Consider the following 27963-nt stretch of genomic DNA (forward strand, 5'->3'; position numbering starts at 1 on the left):
GCTTCCTAGCAAAATGGTGGCTAATGAAAGCCATATGTGCTAGAAGAGTGGCTGCCTCGCAGATTGCGGCTGCCTCAGATTGCTACAGCCTCTGCAGGCCCAAGAGGGGGATGTCAGAAGCAGCCAAATCTTTCTGATTGCCAGTCTGTTTTTTCAAGAAGCTTCATTATATCCAGAAAGATCTTACTGGGGAGTATATCCATCCCATCTCATAAGGTACTTTGTTTCCCGGGTGCTGATCCTACCGGTGGATCATTCACAAAGTTAATCAGGTGCTCCTAAAATGGTTTTTGGAACTTCCAAATTCTTACTCAGAATTCCAAGCCATAGGAGACAGAGGTATCTAAGGTGCCAAGCTGATTCCATTGTGCAAAAAATTTCCTCTCTTAAGGGGCGTACACATGAAACTAAAAAACAACATGATGGGGGGTGGGCTTTATACAAAGTTGAGTGGGGTGACAATGGTACAGAGGAAATGGGACTTTGCAATTATATTTTTCTCAGTGGTCTGAACTTGGTCTCACTACCCACATTACCTGGAATGATTACCAGGCCTCAAAGGACTGCCCCACGGGCTAAACGGCTGATCCGCTCTCTGAAGCCAGACAGTCTTATCTGGGTCCTTTACAGATGCCACTGTTGAGGGCCGGAAGCTGAAGAGAGTGAGCTCCATCCTCAAGTAGTCCTTATGCTCCTTTTGAACCAGCCTTGCTGTTCTGGGCTGTCATTTGTGATTTGGCCTGGAGTGTAGGTTCTTTAGAAGAAGTGATGCGTCCCTTAGGTAATGAAATAAGTGTTGATGGTGTTATGGGTGATGATGTAACTGGTGGTGGCTGTATAAAGTCTTCATCCTTGGTTCCCTTCAGTTGAGGTGCAAGATCCACCATGTTCTCTTTAGATTCAGTGAAAGTAGGTAATTCCGCAAGAATATCAGTCTTTTGGAGCCTCCCCACTGAGTGGTATCTCAATCGGCTTGGGCTTCACATCTATCAGGTAGAAGGTGCGGGACAGGAGCAAAAGGGAAGGAGGGACGTTCTCCTTCAGGTGGAGGTCCTGCCACTCCGTGAGCTGTTGTTGCAGTTGTTCCTCCGTGAGACCCAGTGACCTCATCCCTCGGGCCCTACAGGCAGCCTGCAGTTCTGATACACTCAATGCTCTCACCCCTTCCTTGGCAATTATCTCCCAGACAGGGCGGCCAGGCAGAGGCGCTCCTCACTTCTCAGACGGGGCCGCTGGGCAGAGGCGCTCCTCACTTCCCAGATGGGGCGGCCGGGCAGAGACGCTCCTCACCTCCCAGACGGGGCGGCCGGGCAGAGGCGCTCCTCACTTCCTCCCAGACGGGGTGGCAGCCAGGCAGAGGCGCTCCTCACCTCCCAGACGGGGCGGCCGGGCAGAGGTGCTCCTCACTTCCCAGAGGGGGCGGCCAGGCAGAGGCGCTCCTCACTTCCCAGACGGGGCAGCCGGGCAGAGACGCTCCTCACTTCCTCCCAGACGGGGTGGCAGCCAGGCAGAGGCGCTCCTCACCTCCCAGACAGGGCGGCCGGGCAGAGGTGCTCCTCACTTCCCAGACTGGGCGGCCGGGCAGAGGCGCTCCTCACTTCCTCCCAGACGGGGTGGCGGCCGGGCAGAGGTGCTCCTCACCTCCCAGACGGGGCGGCCGGGCAGAGGCTCTCCTCACTTCCCAGACGGTGTGGCGGCTGGGCAGAGGCGCTCCTCACTTCCCAGATGGGGCAGCCAGGCAGAGGTGCTCCTCACTTCCCAGACGGGGCGGCCGGGCAGAGGTGCTCCTCACTTCCTCCCAGACGGGGTGGCGGCCGGGCAGAGGTGCTCCTCACCTCCCAGACGGGGCGGCCGGGCAGAGGCTCTCCTCACTTCCCAGACGGTGTGGCGGCTGGGCAGAGGCGCTCCTCACTTCCCAGATGGGGCAGCCAGGCAGAGGCGCTCCTCACTTCCCAGACGGGGCGGCCGGGCAGAGGTGCTCCTCACTTCCTCCCAGACGGGGTGGCGGCCGGGCAGAGGCACTCCTCACCTCCCAGACGGGGCGGCCGGGCAGAGGCGCTCCTCACTTCCCATACGGGGTGGCAGCCGGGCAGAGGTGCTCCTCATCTCCCAGATGGGGCGGCCGAGCAGAGGCACTCCTCACTTCCTCCCAGACGGGGTGGCAGCCGGGCAGAGGCACTCCTCACCTCCCAGATGGGGCGGCCGGGCAGAGGCGCTCCTCACTTCCCAGACGGGGTGGCGGCCGGGCAGAGGCGCTCCTCACTTCCTCCCAGATGGGGTGGCGGCCAGGCAGAGGCACTCCTCACCTCCCAGACGGGGCGGCTGGGCAGAGGTGCTCCTCATCTCCCAGACGGGGCAGCCGGGCAGAGGTGCTCCTCACTTCCCCCCAGACGGGGTGGCAGCCGGGCAGAGGCACTCCTCACCTCCCAGACGGCGCGGCCGGGCAGAGGCGCTCCTCACTTCCCAGACGAGACGGCCGGGCAGAGGCGCTCCTCACCTCCCAGACGGGGCGGCCAGGCAGAGGTGCTCCTCATCTCCCAGACGGGGCGGCCGGGCAGAGGTGCTCCTCATCTCCCAGACGGGGCAGCCGGGCAGAGGTGATCCTCGCTTCCTCCCAGACGGGGTGGCAGCTGGGCAGAGGCACTCCTCACCTCCCAGACGGGGCGGCCGGGCAGAGGTGCTCCTCACTTCTCAGACGGGGCGGCCGGGCAGAGGCGCTCCTCACTTCCCATATGGGGTGGCAGCCGGGCAGAGGCGCTCCTCACTTCCCAGATGGGACAGCCGGGCAGAGGCGCTCCTCACTTCCTCCCAGACGGGGTGGCGGCCAGGCAAAGGCGCTCCTCACCTCCCAGACGGCACGGCCGGGCAGAGGTGCTCCTCATCTCCCAGACGGGGCAGCCGGGCAGAGGTGCTCCTCACTTCCCCCCAGACGGGGTGGCAGCCGGGCAGAGGCACTCCTCACCTCCCAGACGGCGCGGCCGGGCAGAGGCGCTCCTCACTTCCCAGACGAGACGGCCGGGCAGAGGCGCTCCTCACCTCCCAGACGGGGCGGCCGGGCAGAGGTGCTCCTCATCTCCCAGACGGGGCGGCTGGGCAGAGGTGCTCCTCATCTCCCAGACGGGGCAGCCGGGCAGAGGTGCTCCTCGCTTCCTCCCAGACGGGGTGGCAGCCGGGCAGAGGCGCTCCTCACCTCCCAGACGGGGTGGCCAGGCAGAGGCGCTCCTCTCTTCCCATACGGGGTGGCGGCCGGGCAGAGGCGCTCCTCACTTCCCAGATGGGGCAGCCGGGCAGAGGTGCTCCTCACTTCCTCCCAGACAGGGTGGCGGCCAGGCAGAGATGCTCCTCACCTCCCAGACAGGGCGGCCGGGCAGAGGTGCTCCTCATCTCCCAGACGGGGCAGCCGGGCAGAGGTGCTCCTCGCTTCCTCCCAGACGGGGTGGCAGCTGGGCAGAGGCACTCTTCACCTCCCAGACGGGGCGGCCGGGCAGAGGCGCTCCTCACTTCCCAGACGGGGCGGCCGGGCAGAGGCTCTCCTCACCTCCCAGACGGGGCAGCCGGGCAGAGGTGCTCCTCATCTCCCAGACGGGGCGGCCGGGCAGAGGCGCTCCTCACTTCCCAGACATTGGGCGACTGGGCAGAGGCGCTCCTCACATCCCAGACGGGGCGGCCGGGCAGAGGCGCTCCTCACATCCCAGAGGATGGGCGGCCGGGCAGAGACGTTCCTCACTTCCTATACGGGATGGCGGCGGGGCAGAGGCACTCCTCACTTCCCAGATGGGGCGGTCGGGCAGAGGGGCTCCTCACATCCCAGACAATGGGCGGCCAGGCAGAGACGCTCCTCACTTCCTAGACGGGGTGGCGGCGGGGCAGAGGCTGTAATCTTAGCACTTTAGGAGGCCAAGGCAGGAGGCTGGTAGGTGGAGGTTGTAGCGAGCCGAGATCATGCCACTGCACTCCAGCCTGAGCACCATTGAGCATTGAGTGAGCGAGACTCCGTCTGCAATCCCAGCACCTCGGGAGGCCGAGGCCGGCAGATCACTCGAGGCCAGGAGCTGGAGACCAGCCCGGTGAACACGGCGAAACCCCGTCTCCACCAAAAATACAAAAACCATTCAGGCGTGGCGGCGCGCGCCTGCAATCCCAGGCACTCAGCAGGCCGAGGCAGGAGAGTCACAGGAGCTCGAGGCAGGGAGGTTGCAGCCAGCCGAGATCACAGCAGTACAGTCCAGCTTCAGCAACAGAGGGAGACCGAAAAAAGAAGGAGAGGGAGACCGAAGAAAGGAGGGAGGGGGAGGGGGAGGGGGAGGGGGAGAGGGAGAGGGCTATTTTTTATTTATTTATTTTTTTTAGGCGATGTCTTGCTCTGTTGCCCAGGCTGGAGTGCAATGGTGCAATCTCGGCTCACTGCAACCTCTGCCTCCCAGGTTCGAGCAGTTCTCCTGCCTCAGCCTCCCAAGTAGCTGGGACTACAGGTGCGTGCCACCACGCTTGGCTAATTGTTGTATTTTTAGTAGAGACAGGGTTTCACCAACATGGTTGGCCAGGCTGGTCTCGAACTCTTGACCTTAGGTGATCTGCCCACCTTGGCCTCCCAAAGTGCTGGGATTACAGGCAAGAGCTGCTGCGCCTGGCCAGAATTTTTTTTTTAATTTAATTTTATTAGTATGCAAAAAGAAAATCTAATATTGCAAATTCCTTAGCCCTGGAAAGGAAAGGTTTTGTACCAGGTTTTTAAAAAATTAACAATTTCTTTAATAACCATTTTATGGCCTCATTCAGAATTTACCAGAATGCTGTTTTTAAAAGTTTATGAAGGCTGGGCATAGTGGCTTATGCCTGTAATCCCAGCACTTTGCCATCATGCCCAGCTAATTTTTGTGTTTTCTGTAGAGACGGGGTTTCACCTTGCCCAGGCTGGCCTCAAACTCCTGGACTCAAGGGATTCTCCTGTCTTGGCCTCCCAATGTGCTGGGATTACAGGTGTGAGCCACCGCATCCAGCCTGTCCTATATTTTGAAGTACCTCTTTGTACTTTCTCCTCAATAATTCCCTCTCCCAGTGGTGGTTGTCCACCCACCTCATCCCTTTTTACCATGCCTTTTGGAGCACTCTCCACAAACAAACAAACCATTTTCTCAAGAACACTGCATTTCCTTTAGAGTGTTTTACTCTTTGAATTGCCTGCTCAGGGCCAATTTTGTGAATAAATTTTACTTTCTTCTTTGTCTTATAGTCTTATTCTCCCTTCTTCTTTGCTTTGTCTCTAATACTTAAAAAAAAAACTTTGCTGTGTTGTTAACATATTTGTAAAACCTCCTTAGTACCTTTTAGAACAACACGAGATTATAATGAATGAATACTCTGGCACTGGCTGCTAATTGTCTATCCAAAATCTTGCAGCCATAAGAAAAAAATGAAATCATGTCCTTTGCAGCAACATGGATGCAGCTAGAGGCCATTATCCTAAGGGAATTAATATAGAAACAGAAAACCAAGTATCACATGTTCTCACTGATAAATGGGAGATAAACATTGGGTGGTACACACGGACACAAAGATGGAAACAATAGACACTGGGGGCTACAAAAAAGAGTAGGGATGGAGGGGTGCAAGGGTTAAAAAGCTAACTATCAGGTACTATGTTCACTACTTGGGTGACGAGATCATTCGAAGCCCAAACCTCAGCAGCATGCAATATACCTGTGTAACAAGCCAGCACATGTACACCCTGAATCTAAAATAAAAATAAATAAATAAATAAAATAACCCCCAGAGAGCTAGATAGCTAGCCGTCTCCACTATGTGAGAACACAGTGAAAAGATGCCATCTGCAAACCGGAAAGCAGGCCCCCACCAGACACTGAGTATGCTGGTTCCTTGATCTTGGACTTCCAGCCTCCAGAACTGTGACAAATCAATTTCTGTTGATATATGTAACCTTTCTTTTTTTTTTTTTTTTTTTCTTTTTGAGATAGAATCTCTGTCTGTCACCCAGGCTGGAGTGCAGTGGCACAAACTCGGCTCACTCCAACCTCTGCCTCCTGAATTCCAGCAATTCTCCTGCTTCAGCCTCCCGAGTAGCTGGGACTACCGGTGCCTGCCACCACACCCAGTTAATTTTTTTGTCTTTTTAGTAGAGACAGGGTTTCACCATGTTTGCCAGGCTGGTCTCAAACTCCTGGCCTCAAGTGATCCATCTGTCTTGGCCTCCCAAAGTGCTGGGATTACAAGCATGAGCCTCCATGCCCAGCCATCTTTCTTTCTTTACTAATGGAACGCAATTTTGCTCATTTATTTTGATCAATGTGCCCTAAATCAAACATAAAGTTGGGGGTGGTCATAGTTGACATGATTTTAGCCAATGAGATATAAACAGAAGTCTACTTCAGAGTTTCCAGAAAAACTATTGTTTTACTATTAAAAGGGAGCAGAGTCAGGCTGGGAGTGGTGGCTCATGCCTGTAATTCCAGCATTTTGGGAGACTGAGGCAGGCAGATCACTTGAGGTCAGGAGTTCAAGACGAGCCTGTCCAACATGGTGAAACCCCATCTCTACTAAAATTACAAAAATTAGCCAAGTGTGATGGTGTGTTCCTGTAGTCCCACTACTTGGGAAGCTGAGGGAGGAGAATCACTTGAACCCGGGAGGCGGAGGTTGCAGTGAGCTGAGATCGCGCCACTGCACTCCAGCCTGGGCAACAGAGTGAGACTCTGTCTCAAAAAAAAAAAAAAAAAAAAGGGTGGGGAGGATGGGGAGGGAGGCAGAGTCAAGTAGGCACACACTTTACCCTTTTCTCCACCTCTTCTTCCTGTCCCTATCCAGAACATGATGCTTGGCTTTACAGCCTTGGTACCATAAAATTGAAAGCCACATGCTAAGAACGGTATCACAGGAAGCAAGCAGGATGTTTCCCTGATGATCTCAGGAAACTGCAGTGCCAACCCTGCTTATTCTTAGACTTTTATTTCATAAGGTCAGTAAACTCCCTATTTGATTAATCTGCTCTAGGTCATGACTCTATTACATAGAACCAGATACAGACCTAACTCTTACATATTCTCTATCTCAGTTTTCCCCTGAATGTGCCTCCCCTGCTCTTGTCTTCACTGGCTGCCCTCTTATCACACTTTGTCTACAACCCATTGAGAAAATGTTGTTCATCCTCTCACACCCTATGAAACAAAGACCACGGAGGGGGTGTCATCAATCTCCTTTCTTTTTGTCAATTTTAGACTTTTATTCTTCCTCTCCTATGTAAAATCACTTTCTTCTTCGAGGTTCACACCATTGTTTTCATCTTTCAACAGCATTGTGATTACCCGACCTCTCAGGAAATGTTCCTCAATCTTGCTGTCTATCCAGAATTTCATAATCATTCTAGACAGTTGCAATATTGATATTCAATCTTTTTTTCTTTTTTCTCCTTCCTTCCCTTCCCCTTCTTTCCTTCCCTTCCCCTGCCCTTCCTTCCTTCCTTTTGTGTGTGTGTGATTTTTTGTTTTTGTTTTTGTTATTTGAGATGAAGTTTTTTGCTCTGTTGCCCGGGCTGGAGTGCAGTGGCACCATCTCGGCTCACCGCAACCTCTGCCTCCTGGGTTCAAGCAATTCTCCTGCCTCAGCCTCCCAAGTTGCTGGAATTACAGGCACCTGCCACCACACCCGGCTAATTTTTTGTATTTTTAGTAGAGACGGGGTTTCACCAACATGGTTGGCCAGGCTGGTCTCAAACTCTTGACCTCAGATGATCCACCTGCCTCGGCCTCCCAACGTGCTAGGATTACAGGCATGAGCCACCACACCCAGCTGGCTCGCTCCTTCCTTCCTTCCTTCCCTCCCTCCCTTCCCTCCCCTCCTTCCCTTCCTTCCTTCTTTGAGACAAGGTCTGTCTCTGTCACTCCAGCTGGAGTGCAGTGGTGTGATCTGACTCACTACAGCCTTGACCTCCTCCAAGCTCAATCAATCTTCCTGCCTCAGCCCTCTGAGTAGCTGGAACTACAGGCACAAGCCACCACACCCAGCTAGTTTTTTAACTTTTTGTGGAGACGGGGTTTTACCAGGTTGCCCAGGCTGGTCTTGAACTCTGGACTCAAGCAACCCTCCTGCCCAGGTCTCCCAAAGTGTTGAGGTTACAGGTGTGAGACATCACGCCCGGCCTGATATTCAATTTTGATCTTGAAGTTTCTTGACTTCCTTCAATCATTCCAACAGCCTGTTCTCAAAGCCACATTCTAGGCTGTGCCACCTCCTTGAGCTCCAATCTGTGATTTTTTTAAATAAAGATATCTCTTAGAAATTCAGCGTAAAGTTAATTTTAAAAAAGATTTTTTTAAATCAGCAAATATTTGCTTACAATGTTTGCAGTTGTGAAAAGTGTGGACAAATCTTACCATTTATTTATTTAGAGACGGAGTTTTGCTCTGTCACCCAGGCTGGAGTATAATGGCGCGATCTCCGCTCACTGCAACCTCCGCCTCCTGGGTTCAGGGGATTCTCCTGCCTCAGCCTCCCGAGTAGCTGGGATTACAGGCATGCGCCACCATGCCCGCTAATTTTTGTGTTATTAGTAGAGATGGGGTTTTGCCATGTTGGCCACACTGGTCTCAAGCTCCTGGCCTCAAGTGATCTGTCTGCCTTGGCCTCCCAAAGTGCTGAGGTTACAGGCGTGAGTCACTGTGCCCAGCTTTACTGTGTCTGGAATTGGTGGGTTCTTGGTCTCACTGACTTCAAGAATGAAGCCGTGGACCCTCGTGGTGAGTGTTACAGTTCTTAAAAGCGGTGTGTCTGGAGTTTGTTCCTTCTGATGTTCGGATGTGTTCGGAGTTTCTTCCGTCTGGTGGGTTTGTGGTCTCGCTGGCTTCAGGAGTGAAGCTGCAGACCTTCACGATGAGTGTTACAGCTCATAAAGGCAGTGTGGATCCAAAGAGTGAGCAGCAACAAGGTTTATTGCAAAGAGTGAAAGAACAAAGAACAAAGCTTCCACAGCGTGGAAGGTAATGGATCGGGTTGCCACTGCTGGCTAGGGCAGCCTGCTTTTATTCTCTTATCTGGCCCCACCCGCATCCTGCTGATTGGTCCATTTTACAGAGAGCCAGTTGGTCTGTTTTACAGAGAGCTGATTGGTCCATTTTGACAGGGTGCTGATTGGTGCGTTTACAATCCCTGAGCTAGACACTAAAGTTCTCCCCTTCCCCCACTAGATTAGCTAGATACAGAGTGTCGATTGGTGTATTTACAAACCTTAAGCTAGACAGAGTGCTGATTGGTGCATTTACAAACCTTGAGCTAGACACAGAGTGCCAACTGGTGTATTCACAATCCCTTAGCTAGACATAAAGGTTCTCCAAGTCCCCACCAGATGAGCTAGACACAGAGCGCTGACTGGTGCATTTACAAATCTTGAGCTAGACAGAGTGCTGATTGGTGCATTTACAAACCGTGAGCTAGATACAGAGTGCCGATTGGTGTATTCACAATCCCTTAGCTAGACATAAAGATTCTACAAGTCCCCACCAGATTAGCTAGATACAGAGTGCCGATTGATGCATCCACAAACCCTGAGCTAGACACACAGTGCTGAGCTGTGTATTTACAAACCTTGAGCTAGATACAGAGTGCTGATTGGTGTATTTACAATCCCTTAGCTAGACATAAAGATTCTCCAAGTTCCCACTAGACTCAGGAGCCCAGCTGGCTTCACCCAGTGGATCTCGCACCAGGGCCGCAGGTGGAGCTGCCTGCCAGTCCCTTGCAGTGCACCTGCACTCATCAGCCCTTGGGCGGTCGATGGGATCGGGCACAGGGGAGCAGGCGGCAGCACTTGTTGGGGAGGCTGGGGCCGCGCTGGGGGGCGGGGGAGGCACTCAGGCATGGCTGGCTGCAGGTCCTGAGCCCTGCCCCGCAGGGAGGCAGCTAAGGCCTAGTGAGAAATCGAGTGCAGTGCCAGTGGGCCAGCACTGCTGGGGGACCCAGCGCACCCTCCGCAGCTGCTGGCCCAGGTGCTAAGCCCATCACTGCCTGGGACCGGCAGGGCCAGCCGGCCCCTCCGAGTGTGGGGCCCGCCAGGCCCACGCCCACCCGGAACTCCAGCTGGCCTGCAAGCACCAGGTGCAGCCCGGCTTCCTGCTCATGCCTCTCCCTCCGCACCTCCCCGCAAGCCGAGGGAGCTGGCTCCAGCCTCTGCCAGCCCAGAGAAGGGCTCCCACCATGCAGCCGCAGGCTGAAGGGCTCCTCAAGCGCAGCCAGAATGGGCACGGAGGCCGAGGAGGCACCGAGAGCGAGCGAGGGCTGCGAGGGCTGCCAGCATGCTGTCATCTCTCATTACCACTTTATTTTGTATTTACTATGTGTGTTTTTCTTTTATTGTTTCTTCTTCTCCCTATTTTGCTTTTTGTTAGAGTAGTTGGAGTGTATTAATTTGATTTTTATTTTAACTGTTTAGGGGTTATAGATTCTATTTCTGTTTTAGTAGTAGCCAATAAGGTTTTTCTTTACAGTTTCATTGAGGTATAATTATATGTTGTATGATTTACTCATTGTAAGTGGATTATTCTTCAATGATTTTTACTACATTTATACAGTTGCACAACCATCACTACAATTCACTTTTAGAACTCTTCCATTGTCGGCCGGGTGTGGTGGCTCACGCCTGTAATCCCAGCACTTTGGGAGGCCTAGGCAGGCAGATCACGAGGTCAGGAAATTGAGATCATCCTGGCTAACTTGGTGAAACACCGTCTCTACTAAAAATACGAAAAAAAATTAGCTGGGCGTGGTGGCGGGTGCCTGTAGTCCCAGCTACTCAGGAGGCTGAGGCAGGAGAATGCCTTGAGCCCGAGAGATGGAGCTTGCAGTGAGCCGAGATCATGCCACAGCACTCCAGCCTGGGTGACAGAGCCAGACTCCGTCTCAAAAAAAAAAGAACTCTTCCATTGTCCTCTAAAGTTTCTTTGTGTTCGTGTTCAATCTGCCCTCTGCTCAGTCTTAAGCACACACTGATTTTCTTTCCATCTCTACAGTTTTGCTTTTTCTAGAAATTTCATATAAGTGGAATCATACAGTGTATACTCATTTGTGTCTAGCTTCTCTCATTTAGCATAATAACTTTTTTTTTTGAGACAGAGTTTCGCTCTTGTTGCCCAGGCTGGAGTGCAATGGTGCGATCTCAGCTCACTGCAACCTCTGCCTCCCCAGTTCAAGCGATTCTCCTGCCTCTGCCTCTGAAGTAGCTGGGATTACAGGCACATGCCACCACGTCTGGCTAATTTTTTGTATTTTTAGTAGAGACAGGGTTTCACCATTTTGGTCAGGCTGGTATTGAACTCCTGACTCCAGTTGGCCCACCTGCCTCAGCCTCCCAAAGTGCTGGGATTACAGGCGTGAGCCACCACGTCCGGCCTTAGCATAATAATTTGAGGTTCATCCATGTCATTGGCTGTATCAGTCATTCACTCCTGTTTGTTGCTGAATAGTATTCAGTATGGATATACCATTCTTGTTTATCTATTCATCAATGGATGGATATTTGGGTTTTTTTCTAGTTCTTGGCTATTATGAATAATGCTGCTATGAATGTTGCTATAGTTCGGATATTTGTCCTCCCAAACCTCATGCTGAAATTTTATCCTCAATGTTAGAGATGGGGCTTGATGTGCGGTGTTTTGGTCACAGGGGAGGATCCCTCATGAATGTCTTGGTGTCGTCCTCGTGGTAATGAGCGAGTTCTCATCATATTAGTTCCAACAAGAGCCGGTTGTTAAAATGAACCTGGCGCCACACCCCACTCCCTCCCCACCTTGCCCTCTCTCTTCCTTCTCCCTCTATGTGATCTCTACAACGTCAGCTCCTCTTCACCTTCTGCCACGAGTGGAAGTGGCCTGAGGCTTTTGCTGGATGCTCAGTCTTCTATCCAGCAGACCTGTAAGCCAAAAAACCTCCTTTTCTTTACCCAGCCTCAGGTTCCTTTATAACAACACTAAATGGTGGCTTGGTGTTTGATAGGCCTGAGGAATTGAAAGATGAGAACCTATAGCAACTGGCTGAGGAGGCAGGGCAGATATGCAAGAGAGATGCTTCTGCTTTGAGAAGTAACTGCATTCCCCTCTGAAAGAAGCCAAAGGCACGTGACTGTCAGGGATGAGGTATGGAGCCCTTGGGAGGACTATCAGCCAAGGGTCTTTTAAAAAGTGCTCCGGTGACTGGGCACGGTGGCTCACACCTGTAATCCCAGCACTTTGGGAGGCCGAGGCAGGCAGATCACTTGAGGTCAGGAGTTTGAGACCAACATGGTGAAACCTCGTCTCTACTAAAAATACAAAAATTAGCCCAGCGTGGTGGTGAAGACTTGTAATCCCAGCTACTTGGGAGGCTGAGGCAGGAGGATTGCTTGAACTCAGGAGGCAGAGGTTGCAGTGAGCCGAGATCGCACCACTGCACTCCAGCCTGGGCGACAGAACAAGACTCTGCCAAACAAAACAAAACAAAACAAACAAACAAAAAAAGTGCTCTGGCCTGGGAGGGCTTCTGTCAAAGGTAAAGGAGGTTCTCCCCCAGCCCCAAGAGATGGTCTATGTGAGTGGACTGAGGATCTACAGAAGAAGCAATGGCCACTGAGGAAAACAATTTCATCATAGCACAGGCAGTTGAGTAAACATAAACCTAAGAACCTAAAAACACGCCCGTGAGAGAATCCGTTTTAAACACTTGCAAGCCTAGAGAGCATGCTGTCATCCTAGAGTAGTATCAGTCACATAAGAACTCTCCGCGCCACCTTTCCTTTCATCTCTCCTTGTGCCTCAGCACTCAAGGGGCCAGAAGCTATGAGTATCAAGTTGAGGGAGAAGAAACAAAGAGAGAAAAGAAACTCATCACATCTCTTCCAGGTGTGGCGAGGCTGGCCTGAAGTTGGCTCTAACTGTAAGAGTGAAGATTTCATTCTAAATCAACTTTAGATTATAATTCTTACCAAAAAACTGGAGATGCTAATTTCCATATTTGGACTGTGTTTTGCGACTTAAAAGTGGGCATAAAACTGCCTATTTTCTAAGGGATACCTAAAAAGTCCTGGGGGCCTCTTGGAGCTCTCAAGGGGGCAGCAAAACTACTTTCCTCATTTAATAAATGTTAAAGGGATAGTGGTAAACTACATACAGCTAGGTCATCAATTACAACCCTTGGTTTGAGCTTGTTAAATAATATGGTTACAATTTCCGTATCTGTTGTTATTTCTAGAGATTTAAAAATGGAGGGTGTTACCGCTCATGAGATGTGTTTTTTAAAAAATGAAGGAGGCGCTGGAGGATTTAAATAATCTACTCTTTTTACCTCTGAAATCTTATTTTACTCTGATTTCTGAAAATACCGTCCTAATTTTCCAGGATTCTTACCCTTTCTCTATTTTTACTTCTTATCTACCAGCCTAATAAATCTTTGTTTTTCCTCAACTTGGACTCAACTTCTTTCTTTTCCATCCAAGATGCTCTAGTGCATTATTTAGACTTACTATCCCATTTCCAGAATTCAACCAGCTGTTGTATCTCATACTTGCATTAATTCTGCAATCTGCCTTTTCTAGTCTACATGCAGGCTACTGTACAACACTAAAAGAAAAAAATTTATTTAATCCCACATCTGGCAAATTCCTAGTCTCCAAACTCAGCTGGACTCCTAGTAATTATTTGCAGACATTTATATATATTCTTGGATCTGTTCCTTTCTCCACTCACTTTCATAGCTATTGTAATTTTTTCCCACTCATTTCAAGCTCTGTGCCCTGAATGAATTTGTATTTCATAGAAAGCACTGAAGTGGCTGGGCGCAGTGGCTCACGCCTATAATCCCAGCACTATGGGAGTCTGACACAGGCAGATTACTTGAGACCAGAAGTTCAAGACCAGCCTGGGCAACATGGCAAAATCCTGTCTCTACAAAAAAATACGAAAGAACTAGTCTGGCATACTAGTGTTTTTTTATAGTCTAAGCTATTCGGGAGGCTGAGGTGGGAGAATCTTGAGCCTGAGAGGCTGAGGCTGTAGTGATTCATGATTGCACCGCTGCACTCCCACCTGGGCAACAGAGCAAGACCCTGTCAAAAAAAAGAGAAAGAAAGAGAGAAAGACAGAAAGGAAGGAAGGAAGCAAGGAAGGGAGGGAGGGAGGGAAGCAATTTTTGTGACCAAGTTCTCTCCTTCTCAGTTCTATCTACAAATATATTAATATTTCCATCTCCTTCCCTATTCCCTCTTACCTCAGCTGGACATTATTTCCCCCGGATGAATCTATTCTGTTCACTTGCGCTCTGAGTCAGTCTGCAGGCATTACTAGTGGTTCTTATTAAAATGCAGATTTTGATTCAGTAGGTCTAGGGTGGGGCCTCAGATTGTGCATTTCCAACACATGATGCTGGTGCTATTGGTCCATAGACCACGTTTAGAGTAGAAAGGCTGTTATTTGATATTCCCTTATCTCCTTTTGCTCTACCAATTATCCTTTCTCCTTGCTTTATTTCCAAATTCTCTAATGGCTTTTCAGGATATAAAATGTTTGAATTTGTCTGATCTTAAAAAGTCTCTCTCCAAAATAGGAACACTTTTACACTGTTGGTGGGAGTGTAAATTACTTCAACCATTGTGGAACACAGTGTGGTGATTTCTCAAGGATCTAGAACCAGATATACCATTTGACCCAGCAATCCCACTATATACCCAAAGGATTATAAATCATTCTATAAAGACACATGCACATGTGTGTTTATTGCAGCACTATTTACAATAGTAAAGACTTGGAACCAACCCAAATGCCCATAATGATAGACTGGATAAAGAAAATGTGGCACATATATACCATGGAATACTACGCAGCCATAAAAAAGAATGAGTTCATGTCCTTAGCAGGGACATGGATGAAGCTGGAAACCATCATTCTCAGCAAACTAACACAGGAACAGAAAACCAAACACCACATATTCTTACTCATAAGTGGGAGTTGAACAATAAGAACACATGGACACAGGGAGGGGAGCATCACACACTGGGGCCTGTCTGGGGGTGGGGGGCAAGTGGAGGGAGAGCATTAGGACAAATACCTAATGCATGAGGGGCTTAAAACCTAGATGATGGGTTGATGGGTGCAGCAAATCACCATGGCACATGTATACCTATGTAACAAACGTTCACATTCTGCATATGCATCCCAGAACTTAAAGTATAATTAAAAAAAAAAAAAAAAGCCTTTCTCCAAAACATTTTCTAAAGTCATCACCCAATCTCACACTTTACCATCTGGATTAGTTATCCATTGCTGCCTTACAAATTACCCTAAAGCTTAGCTGAAAATTCAGTTTCTGTAGATCAAGAATCTGGGTGTCAGCTGGGTGCAGGGGTTCAGACCTGTAATCCTAGCACTCTGGGAGGCCAAGGCAGGCGGATCACTTGAGGCCAAAAGTTTGAGACTATTGTGGTCAACATAGTGAACCATGTTTCTACCAAAAATACAAAAATTAGCCGGGCGTGGTGGTGCATGCCTGTAATCCCAGCTACTCCAGAGCCTGAGGCATGAAAATCGTTTGAACCCAGGGGGCAGAGGAGGTTTCAGTGAGCTGAGATCGCGCCACTGTACTCCAGCCTGGGTGACAGAGTGAGACTCTGTCTCAAAAAAATAAATAAAATAGAAAATAAATAAATAAAACATGTCTAAAAAGATGGAAGCTAAAAAAAAAAAAAAGAATCTGGGTGTGCCTTAGCTAGGTACTCCGCCTTGGAGTCTCTTACAAGACTGCAATCAGGATGTCAGCTGGGGGTATAGTCATTTCAAATTTGTCTAAGGGAGGAACTATTTCTGAACTCATTCATCTGGTTGTTGGCAGAACTCAATTCCTTGCAGGTTGTTGGACTGAGGGCCTTAGTTCCTCATTGGCTATTAACTGGAATTTTCTATCAGTTCTTTGCCATGTGGGTCTCTCTAGGGCAGCTCACAATGTGGCAGCTGGCTTCCATCTGAGTGAGCAGAGACTGTACGAAAGGGCAAGCAAGATGGAATCTAGTCTTCTGTAACCCTTGGAAGTGACATCCTATCACTTCACTGTAGTCTATTCTTTTTTTTTTTTTTTTTTTTTTTGACGGAGTCTTGCTCTATCACTCAAGCTAGAGTGACGTGGTGCAATCTTGGCTCACTGCAACCTCCACCTCCCGGGTTCAAGTGATTCTCCTGCCTCAGCCTCCTGAGTAGCTGGGATTACAGATGTGCACCACCACACCTGGCTAATTTTTGTATTTTTAGTAGAGATGAGGTTTTACCATGTTGGCCAGGCTGATCTCGAATTCCTGACCTCAAGTGATCCATCCACCTCAGCCTCCCAAAGTGTTGGGATTACAGGTGTGAGCCACTGCACCTGGCCATCCACTGCCACTTCTTATGCTACCATCATGCTTGCTACCACCTGCCTTGTCCTCCTTTCAAATCTGTTACTTCCATGTTACTTCTACAGGCAGGGAAAACAGAGACTGACTGAAAATCAAAAGGGCTGTCTTTTCAGCCAAGTTCATGAGCATTAGTGCAGAAATATTACAACTTATCATTTATCACAGCGATCCCCCTTATTTCCTACTTCTTGGTTATATTATAGAGAAGAGAAGTTGTTGGACCAAAGTCTTTTAGACAAGTGAAGTATAATCACATACAGCAATAAAAAAAAATTTATGTCAGCTATGGATATAGTTTCTATGTGGGGAACTAGACTATATATAAATCAATAATCCAATACTTAAATCTGAGTAAGTTATGAGTGACTCTCTCATTCATCTCATTTTCCACTTTACCCCCAGCCCTTTCTTATCCTACTTTTCTATCACTGCAATCTCAAGAATAAAATGGTGGGTGCAGGTCATTGTATGTAACCGTAAAAGAGGAGACTAGACAAAGTGTAACACAGCTGGGTGTGGTGGTACATGCCTATAGTCCCAGCTACTAGGGAGGCTGAAGTGTGAGGATCACTTGAGCCTTGGGGGTCGAGGCTGCAGTGAGCTATGACTGTGCCCCTGAAGTCCAGCCTGGGAGATGAAGTGAAACACTGTCTCAAAAAATAAAAATAAAAAAGAATAAGTATAATGCCTTTACTTTCCTATCTAATAATATTTAGTGACAAGATCATGTGAAATCAGTTGGCTGGGTATGTACTTGTCCCTCCTACCCCTGATATAAGTTTACTGAAGTAGGAATATATTTAAGTAGATATATCACTTATACTTTTTAAAGGTCTATCACAAGCTACTTGACCCCTTCCTGAAATGAAAACAAAAACTAAATCCTATGGACAACCCTATGTGCAAGTGAGCTGATTAGTTCTGCTAACATAGGGCAAATAGTTTTTGGAGACGTCTTAAGTGACAATATTCTCAGGAGCTGTCCATTAGCCTAGGTAGATGTGAAGATACAAACACAGGAGAAAAGCAAATAACCAATTAGAATTGGCTGTGAGAGCCTAGTGTGGACAAATGCAACAGAATCAGTTTCCACTGGAACCGAGGTTTGTTTATTCTGCTTATCTGGAGGCAGAACCAATAATCCCAATGATCCCAGAATGATGATAACTGTTTTTCTCCATTTAAAAAGAGCCAATTAGGGCTGGCACAGTGGCTCATGCCTGTAATCCCAGCACTTTGGAAGGCCGAAGCAGGCGGATCATCTGAGGTCAGGAGTTCGAGACCAGCCTGACCAACATGGAGAAACCCCGTCTCTACTAAAAATACAAAATTAGCCAGGGGTGGTGGCGCATGCTTGTAATCCTAGCTACTCAGGAGGCTGAGGCAGGAGAATCATTTGAACCTGAAAAGTGGAGGTTGTGGCGAGCCGAGAGTGCACCATCACACTCCAGCATGGGCAATGAGCAAAACTCCGTTTAAAAAAAAAAAGGAGCCAATTAGCAGAACCTTTGCAAATGGGCCAATTCCTGCTCTTAGTATCAGAATACAAATAAAGCTTTGCTGATTTAATGCTGATTTGTCATGTGCCTTGAATTGTTTCATATTAGCAGAGACAGATTTACATCCATTCTTATGCTTTCTGGCTCAGTGCTTTTTGCAACCACCTGAATGCACTTAAGAGACAGAAGGGTGACATTCGTATTTTGAGAACAAAACCAAATGACCTGACCTTAGCTTCTGTCAAATGCCTCTGTCAAATGCCATGTTTGCAATCTTTAAAACTAGTGGAGGAACATCTATAAGGCTTTATGTACCAAAATTGGGGCTGCTACATAGCACATCTTTGTTGGATTTCACAGAGACCTCTATTTGGCTCTCCCTTGATTTGCTTCTTTTAGCTCAAGCTGATCTAAATCTTAATTATCTTTAAGGACTCTGCCTTTTCTACTTATCTCCACTAGTTTTTATTGTGTCATTGTGCAACTTGGTTTCTGTCCTTGGCCAATCTCTGATTCTGCTTTTGCTTTATTTTACTAGGTCTCATTGACCTGCTTGTACCCTCCTCCGTATCTGGTTTCAACTTTTGGCCTGCTTTTGTTTTGGCTCTTCCCTGACAGTCTGTAGAGACTTTGATCCATCATGTAGCACAAGATAACAGGAGCTACGTTAGAACACTGTCAGCTGGTTTATCAGCCCCTCTGACCTCCTATCTTCTAAAATGATTTTATTTGTAGGCTTGTTAGTTGAAGCTGGCTGACAACCTTGTATTATAACCTTTAAGTAAGAATCTTGCTATGGGATTGGATAGAAAGTAATGTTTCTTCCCTCAGTTCCCATCCTTCATGTTTTTTACCAGGAACGCTGAATACCCATGGAAGATAGTGTTTAATTTACTAAACGAATGCAAGCTGAAGCAGCCTTTTTGAAATAATTTGGAGTTGTTATTTCACAAAAACAAATGTAGAATGATAGACCCATTAATTAAAAGATAGAAATTCAAGAGAAAAAGTCTCAATATTTTTTCTTCAAGTAATTAATGACACCATATGTGAAGCTAAGTGATTTCTATAATTTGCAGATTTGGTTTCAGCTAAGAGCTAAAACTGTTCATAGCAGCACTAAGGAGACCTATACCCCTACAGGGAAATTATAAAATTTTATATATTTTAACTCTTTCACTACTGCCAACATTCAGCACATAGTGTTTTTTTCCAATCTTAATGGTTTATTTCATTTCATTGTGTTTGTTGTGGGGATTATTAAAGCAGTCACAACAGAGCCTAGCATATAGTATATGCTTTTGCAATTTTTTTTTTTTTTTGAGGGGGAGTCTCCCTCTGTCAGCCAGGCTGGAGTACAATAGGGCAATCTCAGCTCACTGCAAACTCCGCTTCCCAGATTCAAGTGATTCTCGTACCTCAGCCTCCTGAGTAGCTGGGATTACAGGCATCTGCCAGCATTCCTGGCTAATTTTTGTATGTTTAGTAGAGATGAGGTTTCACCATGTTGGCCAGGCTGGTCTCGAGCTCCTGACCTCAAGTGATCTACCTGCCTCAGCAGGGATTATAGGCGTGTGAGCTGGGATTATAGGCGTGAGCCACCACACCCAGCCTGCAATTTTTTTAAGACTGGGTCTCGCTTTGTTGCCCAGGCTGGAGTGCAATGGCACTGTCACAACTCACTACATCCTCAACCTTCCAGGCTCAGTTGATCCTCCTACCTCAGCCTCCCGAGTAGCTGGGACTACAGGTGCACACCACCACACCTGGCTAATTTTTAAATTTTTTTGTAGAGACAGGGTCTTACTATGTTGCTCAGGCTGGTCTCGAACTCCTGGGCTCAAGTGATCCTCCTACCTTGGCCTTTCTCAGTGCTGGGATTGCAGACATGAACCACAGCACCTGGCTGATCTTTGCTATTATAATATGTTAAAATTATAAAAATGGATTAGCATCAAGATAGTGCTGAATGGTATTTGACTAGGAATGTCTGAATTTGGTCTTGGGCCTGTCACTCCTTTCTGTGACAGTGTTGAGGAAGCTATTGCACAATGGGGCCAAATCAAGACAAAGTCATATTTCATTGTTAGCTGTATCTTTGGCTTCAAACCCTAATGCAAAACTCCAGAGAGCTGGACCAGAAGAAGTGTAGAATTCCACTTCCTTAGGCTGGAGGCTACAAACACCAACACCCAAAGCAAGTCAAATGGCACATCTAGTCTCTCCTTCCTGCCTCATCACCTCATTCACCCTCAAATTTTGAAATTTGCCTTTCCAGTGGTATGAAAAGGACACCTGCCAGATCTAGAGAACAAGGGACAAATACGAGCAAAAAGTTGTTCACTGAATATAAAGGTATCTATCCCAGACCTTCCTGTGTCAGGGCAAGTCACTAAGTTTGTGTGAAAAAAAAAAAAAGCAAAGAGAACAGAGAAAGGGGAAGTGGTTTAGACTTCTATCAAGTCCTAAGTGTTCCTTCCATATCCACATGGGTGCAGAATTGAAAAGAAGGGAAAGAACCAAATTCAGTTTTGAAAATATAGCACTAGCTCTTATTGCCATCCCAGTCTTCTTAGGTCATTTGATAAATGGCCATGCACCAAGCTGCTAGCTGCAGATCATGCAATGTTCATTAACCAAACCAAATCAAACCATAGAAAACTGCTCCTTGCAGATTGAGTTAAAGGACGAAGGAACAGAACAAAGAGTACTACCTTCGCCCATGGGCAACAACTGTCTTCCAGGATTGTGAAGCTGATTGACAATAATGTATATAATGTACATGGCACATAGTAGGCTCTCAAATTGTAGTTATTTTTCTTTGTTTTGCTATTATTATGAAAGAAAAATCTGTATGCTAGATACAAAAATGTACGAAATTGAATGAAAAGCAAAATTTATATAGTGCTTGATATAATAATTGTATCTCCCAGAACTATAGCAGAAAGTGATTGACTACTTAGAACTTAAAATTTTAAGAGTGATTTTAAACTGTTTTCTCTGAAATTGGTAGCTACGGGTGGTCAAATACAGTACTTGGGTATAGATTTAAGAAACTTAAAATGAATACAGAGTTTGACAGTTATGTTCCATGTAGAATTAAGTCATATTTAGAATTTGACTGGGATGTTAGCCAAAGAAATTTGCTATAGTTTCACGAGATAAAATTATAGCATGAATCATCATCTCTCTAGCCTCTTCAAGTAAGATTTTTTCCAAAGGATATTTTAAAGACAAACACAGTTCATAATTTGATGTATATGTGTTTCTGCAATTTGAGTCTTTAATTTCAAGCGGTATGGTAGACAGAGCATACCTTTTCTAAAGCACATTTTTGGGCTTATCAGATGAGAACTAAGTAAAGACATGCAAAAACATAATTTTTTTTCTATTTAAAAGGAGACAGGCCAGGCATGGTGGCTTATGCCTGTAATCGCAGCACTTTAGGAGACCAAAGCTGGAGGACTGCTTGAAGCCAAGGGTTCAAGACCAGCTGTGGGAACACAGCCAGACTCCCATCTCTACAAAAAAAAAAAAAAAAAAAAAAAAAAATTGGTCACACATGGTGGCATATGCCTGTAGTCCTAGCTATTTGGGAGGCTGAGGCAAAAGGATCACTTGAGCCCACGAATTTGAGGCTGCAGTGAGCTATGATTGCACTCCAGCCTGGGTAACAAAACAAGACTCTGACTCAAAATGAATAAATAAATAAAATGAAATATAAGGAGGCAAAGGTAATAGTTTGACATTTTTCCAGGCTAAGCTATCATTTAGACAATATAGAACATAAAAATATAGATAGTTTGACCAAAACTCAGATACAGGTAGTTTGGCCAAACTATCTGTATTTTTATGTTCTATATAAACATGGTTATGAAAGAAAATATAGATAGATATCTTTATGAGCAAAGATTTTTTAAATGAATTATCATTCATTTAAATGATAATTTAAATGTACAGTATAAGACAAGTACAGAATGTTGGGAAAACTTATTCTGAGATCATCATCTAATATTGCAGGCATAAGACATTTAAGTCCAACTTTAGAAGTCCTATGTTTGTGTTGAAGATGAAAATACAGGTTTTAAAAGATTAGTCGAGTAAGGTTGTATCAGGGTTACTAGATATTTTTTCATTTATACTGGAATTTTTGGTTGGCTAAACTTTCACAATAAGTCAATTTATTCTTTTTTTTTTTTTTTTTTTCCGAGACGGAGTCTCGCTCTGTCGCCCAGGCTGGAGTGCAGTGGCACGATCTCGGCTCACTGCAAGCTCCGCCTCCCGGGTTCAGGCCGTTCTCCTGCCTCAGCCTCCCGAGTAGCTGGGACTAGAGTCGCCCACCACCACGCCCGGCTAATTATTATTATTATTATTTTTTTTTTTTGTATTTTTAGTAGAGACGGGGTTTCACCGTGGTAGCCAGGATGGTCTCAATCTCCTGAACTCGTGATCCGCCCGCCCCGTTTCCCAAAGTGCTGTGATTACAGGCGTGAGCCACCGCGCCCAGCGAGTCAATTTAATCTTTAATCTTTAAAGTTATCATAACCTCTGAGTAATAGCATCTGTCATTGTGCTGAAGTTAATTGTGGTTCCCTTAACAATTGTTTTTTTTAACAAAGTATTAGAAAAAGAGACTAGTAAGATAAAGCCCAATCTAACTCATAGTTTAAATAAGATCAGTTATTTAGACTGATTCTGCATAAACTTAAGCGTCATCTGATATTGCAGCCATAAAACATGTAGATGACTTAACTTCTCTGTGACTTTGTTTCCTCATTTGTAAAATGGACATACCTCATTCAATTCTTGTAAAGATTAAAGTAGAAAACACATTTAAAGTGCTTCGAGAGGGGAGCCAGGCTGAGGGTGGGGGTGGGTGGCGGGCGGGCGGAGGGCGGGGAGGCGGGGCGGAGGAGGAGGAAGAGAGACTAAGGCAGCGGAGGAGAGGCAAGGAGCGCCGTGTACCGGGCCAGGGGAGCCGCGGGCCCTCGGGGAAGAGACGGATGATGAACAAGCTTTTCATCAGGAACCTGAGCCCCGCTGTCACCGCCGAAGACCTCCGGCAGCTCTTTGGGGACAGGAAGCTGCCCCTGGCGGGACAGGTCCTGCTCAAGTCCCGCTACGCCTTCGTAGACTACCCCGACCAGAACTGGGCCATCCGCACCAGCGAGCCCCTCTCGGGTCAAGTGGAATTGCATGGGAAAATCATGGAAGTTGATTATTCAGTCTCTAAAAAGCTAAGGAGCAGGAACATTCAGATTCGAAATATCCCTCCTCACCTGCAGTGGTAGGTGTTGGATGGACTTTTGGCTCAATATGGGACAGTGGAGAATGTGGAACAAGTCAACACAGACACAGAGACCGCTGTTGTCAACGTCACATATGCAACAAAAGAAGAAGTAAAAATCGCCATGTAGAAGCTAAGCTGGCATCAGTTTGAGAACTACTCCTTCAAGATTTCCTACATCCCGGATGAAGAGGTGAGCTGCCCTTCGCCCCCTCAGGGAGCCCAGCGTGGGGACCACTCTTCCTGGGAGCAAGGCCAAGCCCCTTGGGGCTCTTCTCAGGCCAGACAGATTGATTTCCCACTGCGGATCCTGGTCCCCACCCAGTTTGTTGATGCCATCATCGGAAAGGAGGGCTTGACCATAAAGAACACCACTAAGCAGACCCAGTCCCAGGTAGACATCTACAGACAAGAGAACTCTGGAGCTGCAGAGAAGCCTGTCACCATCCATGCCACCCCAGAGGGGACTTCTGAAGCATGCCGCATGATTCTTGAAATAATGCAGAAAGAGGCAGATGAGGCCAAACTAGCTGAAGAGATTCCTCTGGAAATCTTGGCCCACAATGGCTTGGTTGGAAGACTGATTAGAAAAGAAGGCAGAAATTTGAAGAAAAATGAACATGAAACAGGGACCAAGATAACAATCTCATCTTCGCAGGATTTGAGCATATACAACCCGGAAAGAACCATCACTGTGAAGGGCACAGTCGAGGTCTGTGCCAGTGCTGAGATAGAGATTATGAGGAAGCTGCGTGAGGCCTTTGAAAATGATATGCTGGCTGTTAATACCCACTCCAGATACTTCTCCAGCCTGTACCCCCATCACCAGTTTGGCCCGTTCCCGCATCATCACTCTTATCCAGAGCAGGAGATTGTGAATCTCTTCATCCCAACCCAGGGTGTGGGCGCCATCATCGGGAAGAAAGGGCACATGTCAAACAGCTGGCGAGATTCGTGGGAGCCTCCATCAAGATCGCCCCTGCGGAAGGCCCAGACGTCAGCGAAAGGTCATCATCACCTGGCCACTGGAAGCCCAGTTCAAGGCCCAGGGACGGATCTTTGGGAAACTGAAAGGAGAAAACTTTTTTAACCCCAAAGAAGTGAAGCTGGAAACCCATATCAGAGTACCCTCTTCCACCGCCGGCTGGGTGACTGGCAAAGGGGGCAAGACCGTGAATGAACTGCAGAATTTAATCAGTGCAGAAGTCATCGTGCCTCGTGATCAAACGCCAGATGAAAATGAGGAAATGATCGTCAGAATTATCGGGCACTTCTTTGCTAGCCAGACTGCACAGCGCAAGATCAGGGAAATTGTACAACAGGTGAAGCAGCAGGAGCAGAAATACCCTCAGGGAGGCGCCTCACAGCGCAGCAAGTGAGGATCCCACAGGCACAAGCAAAACAGCGGATGAATGTAGCCCTTCCAACACCTGACAGAATGAGACCAAACACAGCCAGCCAGATCAAGAGCAAACCAAAGACCATCTGAGGAATGAGAAGTCTGTGGAGGCGGCCAGGGACTCTGTAGAGGCCCTGAGAATCCCAGGGGCCAAGGAGGGGTAGGGAAGGTCAGCCAGGTTTGCCAGAACCACGGGGCCTCTCCTCCTGTCCCCCAGGGCTTCTGCAGGCTTCAGCCATCCACTTCACCATCCACTCGGATCTCTCCTTAACTCCCATGACGCTATCCCTTTTAGTTGAACTAAAATAGGTAAACATGTTCAAAGCCAAGCAAAATGCACGCCCTTTTTTGTGGCAAATCATCTCTCTACACGTGTATACATATTAGAAGGGGAAGATGTTAAGATATGTGGCCTGTGGGTTACACAGGGTGCCTGCAGTGGTAATATATTTTAGAAATAATATATCAAATAATTCAACTCCAATTTTTAATCAGTTATTATTTTTTTCTTTTTAAAGAGAGAGCAGGCTTTTCTAGACTTTAAAGAATAAAGTCTTTCTTTGGAAGGTCTCACGGTGTAGAGAGGAGCTTCGAGGCCACCCACACAAAATTCACCCAGAAGGAAATTTTGTTGGAAGGACACTCATAGCAGTTCTGGATTACCTATGTATGTCAACAGAAGGGGTACTGTCTCCTTGAAGGGGAAATTCTGTCACTCCTCATGCCTGTCTAGGTCATACACCCATTTCTCTTTGCTTCACAGGTTTTAAACTGGTTTTTTGCATACTGCTATATAATTCTCTGTCTCTCTCTCTTTATCTCTCCCCTCCCTCCCCTCCCCTTCTTCTCTATCTCCATTCTTTTGAATTCCCTCATCCCTCCATCTCAGTCCCATATCTACGCACCCCCCCAACCCCCCTCCGCCAGGCAAAGCAGTGCTCTGAGTATCACATCACACAAAAGGAACAAAAGCGAAACACACAAACCAGCCTCAACTTACACTTGGTTACTCAAAAGAACAAGAGTCAATGGTACTTGTCCTAGCATTTTGGAAGAGGAAAACAGGAACCCATCAAACCAACCAATCAACCAAACAAAGAAAAAATTCAACGATGAAAGAATGTATTTTGTCTTTTTGCATTTTGGTGTATAAGCCATCAATACTCAGCAAAATGATTTCTTTCTTTAAAAAAAAATGTGGAGGAAAGTAGAAATTTATACAAGATTGTTGGTCCAGGGCGTTAAACTTACAGATTGTTTTAACGAGAAAAACACACAGAAAAAAGCTACCTCAGGTGTTTTTTACCTCAGCACCTTGCTCTTGTGTTTACCTTAGAGATTTTGTAAAACTGACAGTTGGAGCATTTTTTAAATTTTTTTAATAAAAAGGAGTTGGAAAAAAATAAGATATCAACTGCCAGCCTGGAGAAGGTGACAGTCCAAATGTGCAACAGCTGTTCTGAATTGTCTTCCGCTAGCCAAGAACCTATATGACCTTCTTTTGGACAAACCTTGAAAATGTTTTTTTAAAAAAAAAAAAAAAAAGATGACAAAAAAAACCAGAGAGAGAATATTGGAGATGTCCTGAATTTTAATAGGATGTGCGCCATTAGGGCTTTTTGCGCTAAAGGATGAACATGTACTGGTTTTTATGAACAAGCCATTACACCACCAGACTGCAATGCCAGTTTCCTCTACTGCAAACAGTGTTTGTTCTGTGACAAAAAAAAAAAAAAGAAAAAAGAAATATATCCAGCTAACAAGAAAAAATAAATAAATAAAGTGCTTAGAATGGTTCTTGGCACACTGGAAGCATTTAATGTAGGATATATGTTATAAGTAGCAATAATAGTATGTGGGAAATAATGGCTTAATATATAGTTATATGAATGTAAACAAAGGGCATATTGTTTTATAATTTATCCACCTAAAATTTGAAGGAACCATTTATATTTCCTAATCAACAAAATAAAATTCCTGAAAAATACCCAATGCATGATTAATATTTAGTGAATATTCAGTAATACATAATTAATGCCCATTAAGCATAGAAAACAGAAAAAAACTTAAGATATTAGACATAATACATAAAGTACTGCTTATGATTTTATCTCACTGATTTATTACTTTGCTTAAGTAATGGGTCAAATAATGTTTCCCTGAAAAACAAATATTAAAATATTACAGTGTTAGGCTAAAAGAGGCATTAATATTCCTCCCCAACACCAGGATTTGCATATACTTTTATATTTGGTAAGGCAAATAATTTCCAATAAACTATAGCAGTATAATAGGCATAATTATTTCTCCAGACTTGCATAAGTTATTAATCATTCTGAAAAAAAATTTTTAAGAGACAGAGTCTTACTCTGTCATTCAAGCTGGAGTGCAGTGGTGTGATCATAGCTCATTGTAATCTCAAACTCCTGTGCTTAGGAGATCCTCCTGCCTTAGCCTCCAGAGTAGCTGGAACTACAGGCATTCATCCCCACATCTGGCTAATGTTTTTATTTTTTGTAGAGATGGGGGTCTCACTATAGCCCAGGCTGATCTAGAACACTTGTCCTCAAGAAATTCTCCTGCCTTGGCCTCCCAAAGTGCTGGAATTACGGGCATGAGTCACTGTTCCTGGCAATTTATTATTAACTCTGCAGGATAACTTCATAAATTTTGGTCTTAAAACATGGTCTTTTGTCCATTCTACATACGTTGTTTTCTCTCATTAATTCCAACTGTATTAATATGCATTCAGCCCCATTTCTTATCCTCTCTTTAGAGTCTAAAATGGATTCTTTCATGTCCAGAGAGAGAAGAATAAGAGTGGCAGCTTGCTGGGTGCAGTGGTTTATGCCTGTAATCCCAGCACTTTGAGAGACCAAGGCGGGAGGATTGCCTTAGCCCAGGAGATTGAGACCAGCTGAGCAACATAGCAAGACCCCATGTCTAGAAAAAATGAAAACATTAGCTGGGTGTGGTGGCATGCACGTGTAGTCCCAGCTACCTGGGAGGCTGAGGTGGGAGAATCACTTGAGGTTGAGGCTGCAGTGAACTATGATTGTGCCACTACACTCCAGCCTAGGTGACAAAGCAAGACTCTGTCTCAAAAAAAAAAAAAAAAGCAGCAAAAGGGATAGAAAAATGGGGTTTCCAAAACTCTGGGGATTAATAAGAAAAAAAAAAAAAGGGAAAATGATGGCATAAAACAGAGAGTAGAAAGAAAAGCACCGAGTACGACCCAGTACTGATCCTAATCTGCTCTCATGTCTGACTACAAACCTTGGAATTGTCTGCTGGGGCGACAGTTATCTGAAGACGTAAATGGATTAGACATACAAAATAATTTATTTGCATGGCTTCATGTAGT

General features: G+C 46.5%; 1 protein-coding gene and 2 pseudogenes across 8 annotated transcripts in view; 2 read left to right on the forward strand and 1 right to left on the reverse strand.

Annotated features, from left to right (window-relative positions):
• The window catches only part of PPHLN1 (periphilin 1), a 216789-nt gene that overhangs the window by 34148 nt on the left and 154678 nt on the right, over nt 1–27963 (forward strand). The gene's annotated exons all lie outside the window — the stretch shown is intronic.
• On the reverse strand, nt 163–5131 carry LOC100442581 (LETM1 domain-containing protein LETM2, mitochondrial-like; annotated as a pseudogene).
• On the forward strand, nt 22866–25202 carry LOC100436169 (insulin-like growth factor 2 mRNA-binding protein 2; annotated as a pseudogene).

The sequence above is a fragment of the Pongo abelii genome, chromosome 10 (assembly GCF_028885655.2).
Source record: "Pongo abelii isolate AG06213 chromosome 10, NHGRI_mPonAbe1-v2.0_pri, whole genome shotgun sequence".
Taxonomy (NCBI): Eukaryota; Metazoa; Chordata; class Mammalia; order Primates; family Hominidae; genus Pongo; species Pongo abelii.